This window comes from Chinchilla lanigera, unplaced genomic scaffold, assembly GCF_000276665.1.
Source record: "Chinchilla lanigera isolate Chin_1 unplaced genomic scaffold, ChiLan1.0 scaffold00043, whole genome shotgun sequence".
In the NCBI taxonomy this organism is placed as follows: Eukaryota; Metazoa; Chordata; class Mammalia; order Rodentia; family Chinchillidae; genus Chinchilla; species Chinchilla lanigera.
This window is the reverse complement of record NW_004955444.1, coordinates 12,688,731-12,694,442: the sequence shown is the minus strand read 5'-3', so window position 1 is coordinate 12,694,442 and position 5,712 is coordinate 12,688,731.

Here is a 5,712-nt window from a genome sequence, read left to right as displayed (position 1 = left end):
TGAACTTTGGTAGGGGAATACTGGAGGTTAAATCCAAGGCCTTTAAACTGAGCCACATTCCCAATTTTTCTTTATTTTTTGAGAGAGGGTCTTGCCAAGTTGCCCAGGGTAGGCTTGAACTTGGGATCCTCCTGCTTTAGCCTCCCAGAGTATTTTAAAGCATGACTATTACATATTTTAGTTAGGTTTGTGTCTAGCATTGTATTTCTATGGGACATACTGCTATAGTGGTTCTGCATGAGCTACAAAAGGGTACACGTTAAAAAGCCAACTTGATGGAACTCAGAGGTTGCACTGGACCCAGTAGCAAAGAGACAAGAGTCACTTAAGATCTCCCTCCGAATACCTAGTAGCCATCTCAAATTTTAAGGTCCAAAACAGCTCCTGCTTTCTAGCAGATGCTGCAGTCAATACCCAGATTCTCCAGAACCACTGCACTCCTTCCGCAGCACCTGAGAGTGCTGACTGACAGACCCCAGTCCAGTCCCAAGCCGCCACTTTCCCACCACTGGGGAGAACCACCTTGGCCAAGGTCCCAGCCCTTCCCAGAGCCCCCTCCACCCAGTGACAGGTGATTAGAAGGTCAAGTAGAAGGCCCAGCTGCCTTCCTCAAATTAAGTTAACCATGAAGAGCCTTTCCCACTTCAGAGTTCTGCCTTAGGGGGTGGTCGCATCCCTTCTTGGGACCAAGTGGTCACCCAGCAACTTCCTTCCTCTGATCCTATTTGCTGCACTTCCCCAGGATCTGACTGTGAGAGGCGAGCAAACTTCCTGGACACTAATTTTATCTTAATTTTAGCTTCCTGGGAACTTGATCTTTAACTCCTCTCTTCCTTTCATACCCATAGCCTTTCAGAAATCTTATTGATTCTGTTTTAAAATGATGTCTAATACAATGGAGTACTACTCAGCCATAAAGAAGGATAAACTTGAGACTTTTGTAGGTAAATGGATGCAACTCGAGAGCATACTCATAAGTGAAATAAATCAGACCCACATGTATAAACATTGTATCATCTCACTAGTGTGAGAAACTGAAGAAGTAAATAAGATCCAAAACTGCACAGTAGATATTGGGAATAGGGAAGAAACTGCCCAAAAGAAAAGCAAAACTGTGATGGGAGAATGGGGAAAGGAAGGAAGGAAAAGGGAAAAAAAACCATATATATACATATATATAGATACATATATATATATATATATACACATATACACAAGATAGTTAACATAGTTATACTGCTAGTATCTCTTACTTCATTGAAAAGAAAGGTTTATGATAATATTGTTTGGACAATTAAATGCCTAGACCTTGTACTCTAAGTAACTAATTTAAAGATAACAATACGCAATGTATTAACCATGGTTACTCTCCTATTATCTTGTGTTGAAATTTTATTTTATTATTTTTTCTCTTTAAAATAAAATTTTAAAAATATAAATAAAGTGAAAAATAAATAAAATGATGTCCAAATTTCCTTCCAGATCCAAGCCCCCATCCTCTCTCCCATGGGGTATCACGAGGGCCTCTTGCTTCAGTTTGAATATCAAGTGTCCCCCAAAGACTTATGCATTGAGGGCTTGAGCCCCAGTGTGGCAATTTGCATAGGCGGCACTTTTAAAAGATGAATGGGTAGTGAGAGCTCTGACTTCCTCAGTGGGTTAACCCACTTATGAGATCATAATTTGATGGCATTATTGAGAGGGAATGGAAACAGGAAGTGAGGCCTAGTTGAAGAGAACAGACCACAGAGGTGCAACCCTGAGGACTACATCCAGTCCTTACTCCTCCCTTTCTGGCCCTTTTCTCTTTCCTTGCTTCCTGGCTGCCTCAGTAGTTTTGCTCCACAGTACTCTTCCACCGTGATGTTCTGCTCATCCCAGGCCTACAGCAGTGAACCAACCAACCACGGACTGAAACCTCTGGAACTGTGATCCAGATCAACCCTCCCTCCTTTAGACTGATTTTCTCAGGTATTTTGTCACAGCAGTGGAAAGCTGGCTGACACACCTCTCAACAGTTCTTCTTGCTTCTGCCTCTTGTTTTTCTTTAGTTCCTCTCAATACAGCAACCAGAATAGAAGTCAAGTCAGGTCACATAGCAGCTCTACTCAAACCCCACTACCAGGGACTGCCTATGTCATTCAGAGTAAAAGCTAAATCCTTGCTGACATCTAACATGCTTGAGAAATTCTAGTCTATACATGTTGTTCTAGCATAATTTTAATTAGTGAACCCTACTTAAAAGTAGCCCAGTTTGGATTATAAAATATATAGTTACTATATTAGTCAGATATCTGTGACAAAATACCTGAGAAAATCAATTTAAACAGAGGGAAAGTTTATACTGACTTCTGGTTTCAGAGGCTTCAGTCCATTGTCACTTGCCATGTTGCTCTGAGTCTGTTGCAGCACAGTACATCACATCGGGAATGCATGGAGAAGGACTCCTCATTACATGGTAGCTGGGAAGCAAAGAGAGAAAGAGAGGAAGGATCTAGGGTCCTGATATCCCTTTCAAGGGCACGTGTCCTATGCCCTAACTTTCTTCCCCTAGGTCCCACTGCCTAAAGGTTCCACCACCTCCCAAAAGTGCCACGGTTGGTGACCAAGCCTTGAGTATATAGGGATTTGGGGAACATTTAACATCCAAACCGTTAGAGTTACCCTACCCACATAAGGTGCTACGTGAAGTAGTTGTCGGCTACCTCTTGGGCATTATCTCTTACTACCCTCCCCTCACTCTACTCCGGACACCCCAGAAGAGTCCTCAAATAGGCAGGCAAATTCCTACCTCAGCGTATTTGCATCTGCTCTTACTCTGCCTGAGATGCTGTTCCCCCAGATATTTGTAGGCTCCCTCCTTCCCCTACATATCTACTCAAGATTGTCCTCTGTTGGTTGGTTGGTTGGTTGGTTGGTTGGTTGGTTGGTTGGTTGGTTATGCAGGTCTCACTACACTGCTTGGGCTAGTTTCTAACTCATGGGCTCAGGCAATCCTCCTGCCTTAGCCTCCCATATGCCTGAGACTACAGGCGCAGAGTTTGGCTCAAGATTCTGTTTTTGACAAGTCTTCCCTGGCCACTCCATAAATTTCAACTCCCCACTGTGACCCTTTATATCCTCTTTTCCTTGCTTTGTTTCTTCTGCTTTTTAAGCATATGTCTATCTGCTCCATATTTTACTTACGTGTTTTGTGTGTCATCTGTCTCACACAGCAGAATATAAGCTCTGTGAGCTCACATTTTATCACTCCCAGTTTCTTCTTTTTTTTTTTCATACCGGGAATTGAATTCAGGACCTTGTGCCTGCGAGTCAGGCACTGTGCCACTGAGCTGTATCACTGGTCCAACTCTCAGTTCTTAAAGCACAGTAGGTATTTAATAAATGCCTATTGACAAAAATGAATGAATAGGACATAGATGAATGTCAAAAACATTCTGTTAAATAAAATAAGCCAGACACAAAAAGTCACATATCATATGATTCCAGTTACATGAAATACCCAATACAGGCAAATCCTTGGCTACAGAGTATAGATTAGTAGGTGCTGGAGGAGGGGAATAAATCACGGTAACTTAATGGGTGGGGCATTTCCTTTGGAGTGATAAATGTTTTGGAACTAGATATTAGCAATTATAATACAATATTGTGAATGTACTAAATGTCACTAAAATGTGCACATTAAAGTCATTAATTTTATGTTCTGTGAATTTTATCACAATATAAAGCAAAAAGCAAAAACGAATGAATGTGCAGTTGTAGAGAGATGCAGTCCAGCTGTGTCAGGGCTCTGCAATTATGGATTCCTAACCTGTGCCGCAGCATGACAGCCTGAGGTCTGTGTTAAAATCCAGTCTCTTTAGTTAGTCACAGTGACGTCCCCTGTAATGGGTCCTAGGCCGAGGAGGCTGAGACAAGAAGATTCCTAGAGTCCAGGAGTCTCAGACCAGCCTGCGCACATAGCAGGATCTCATTTCAAAGAAAAAAAAATTACCTTTAAAAGACAGAGAGAACCAAGTCCCTTAGCAAGCCTGCTCTTTTTGTTTATGCCGTAACTCATCGATCATATTAAATGCCTATGACATCCCAGTCATGCCCACCGCTAACCCTGAGAGCTCTGCCAACATCCTAACATGCCAGCCAGACTACATTTCAAAGACTACAAGAACTGGTCGTGCAAAAACTCTGCGGGTCATTTTCAGAGGACTTCTTCTAAATAGATGTCATATGACAGATTCCTCTGAATTTTTTCCTCGGATGAAATTGCTGCCGTGTGTAAGAGCACGGGTTTGGGGTCCAGCGGCTTAGGTTTTCATCCTGGCTCAACGTCTTCATTAACTCTGCAATCTTAAATGATTTTCTCTCAACCAGGGGCAACCTGGCCCACCAGGGGACAGTTGATAACATCTGGTGTCGATTTTGCTTGTTACAACTGATGGAATGCTACTGGCAGCTAATGGGTAAAGGCCAGGGAGGCTGCTAAACATCCTCCGATACTCAGGACAGCTCCCACAACAAAGAATTAATCAGCCCCAAATGTTGATTGTGTGGCAGTTCAGAAACGATGCCTTAGACCCATCACTAAGCTGTTCGAGACCTCAGTTTCCCCAGCTGTAAAACAGTGACACTATTACTGGGCCTACTCGTAAGAGTTGCAACAATTAAAATAGGTAGCAAAAGGATCATAGCATAGCGTGTATCTTTGTAAATATTATTTTAAGTCACTATCTTATTAGGCCAATTATTAAAATCCCAACTAGTGAATTCTCTGCTGCTCCTGCTCAAGCCCTGCCTGCCTTCTAACACATAGCATCACTGGCTACAGGAAAGTTGGGCATATTCATCCCCAGGGTGAGCGCACCCACTCCTGATTTAGTACGTAGCAATTCAGGATGCCCACTGAGATTTACATTTCAATGAATAACAATATCTAGTGTAAATATGACCTGTGAAGTATTTGGGACAGGCTTATTATTTTTAAAAACCTATATGCTATCTTTCATAAAGCAAAATTTAACTGGGTATTCCACATTTTTCCGATGACCCTGCACTCTAAGCACCTGTCCTCTAAGCACCCAGAAAATACTACCTTGCATAAGGTAAAGATCAAAACCATCTCTCTTTCTCTCAGAGGAACTGAAAGGAAAATGTCATACCTGCTAAAATTACAAATGTATCTGCAGTTTCACAAAACAAACTTTTCAGAAGCCCACAACCTGGTGTCCCCTAAGTCTGCAAAGACTGGAATTAGGGTGTTCAGAAGCCTAGAATTTGACAGTCATGACTGAACCAGGTTAGGGACTTTCTATAATAAAACTATGGTAGGCTCACCTTGCAGGGCTGTAGAGCTTGTGTTTAGAGTGTTACAAGCACATAACAGGTGTTCAACAGTGACATCATCAGGATGGTTTCTGGCTCTTTGTGGGGTGTGATACATGCAAGGAGAATGGATACACTCTATAGCACAAGCAAGAAGCGGACAGAAGGTAATCATTCTAGTTGGGAACTGCCATTTTTCTGGTGGGTGTTAAGGTTTGTGTCTAGATGCCCCTCCCCCACCCCCGCAAAGCCCCATGCTATCGTAGGGTTTTATTTTTGGAGATGGCTGAATCTAGAGTGTGTAATTGATTTTTAGTGCAATGTTAGGGTACAGGAGCTGGGATTAAAGGTGGGTGATTCCTGGATCAGTCCAATGATTGGTTTGGCACCGCA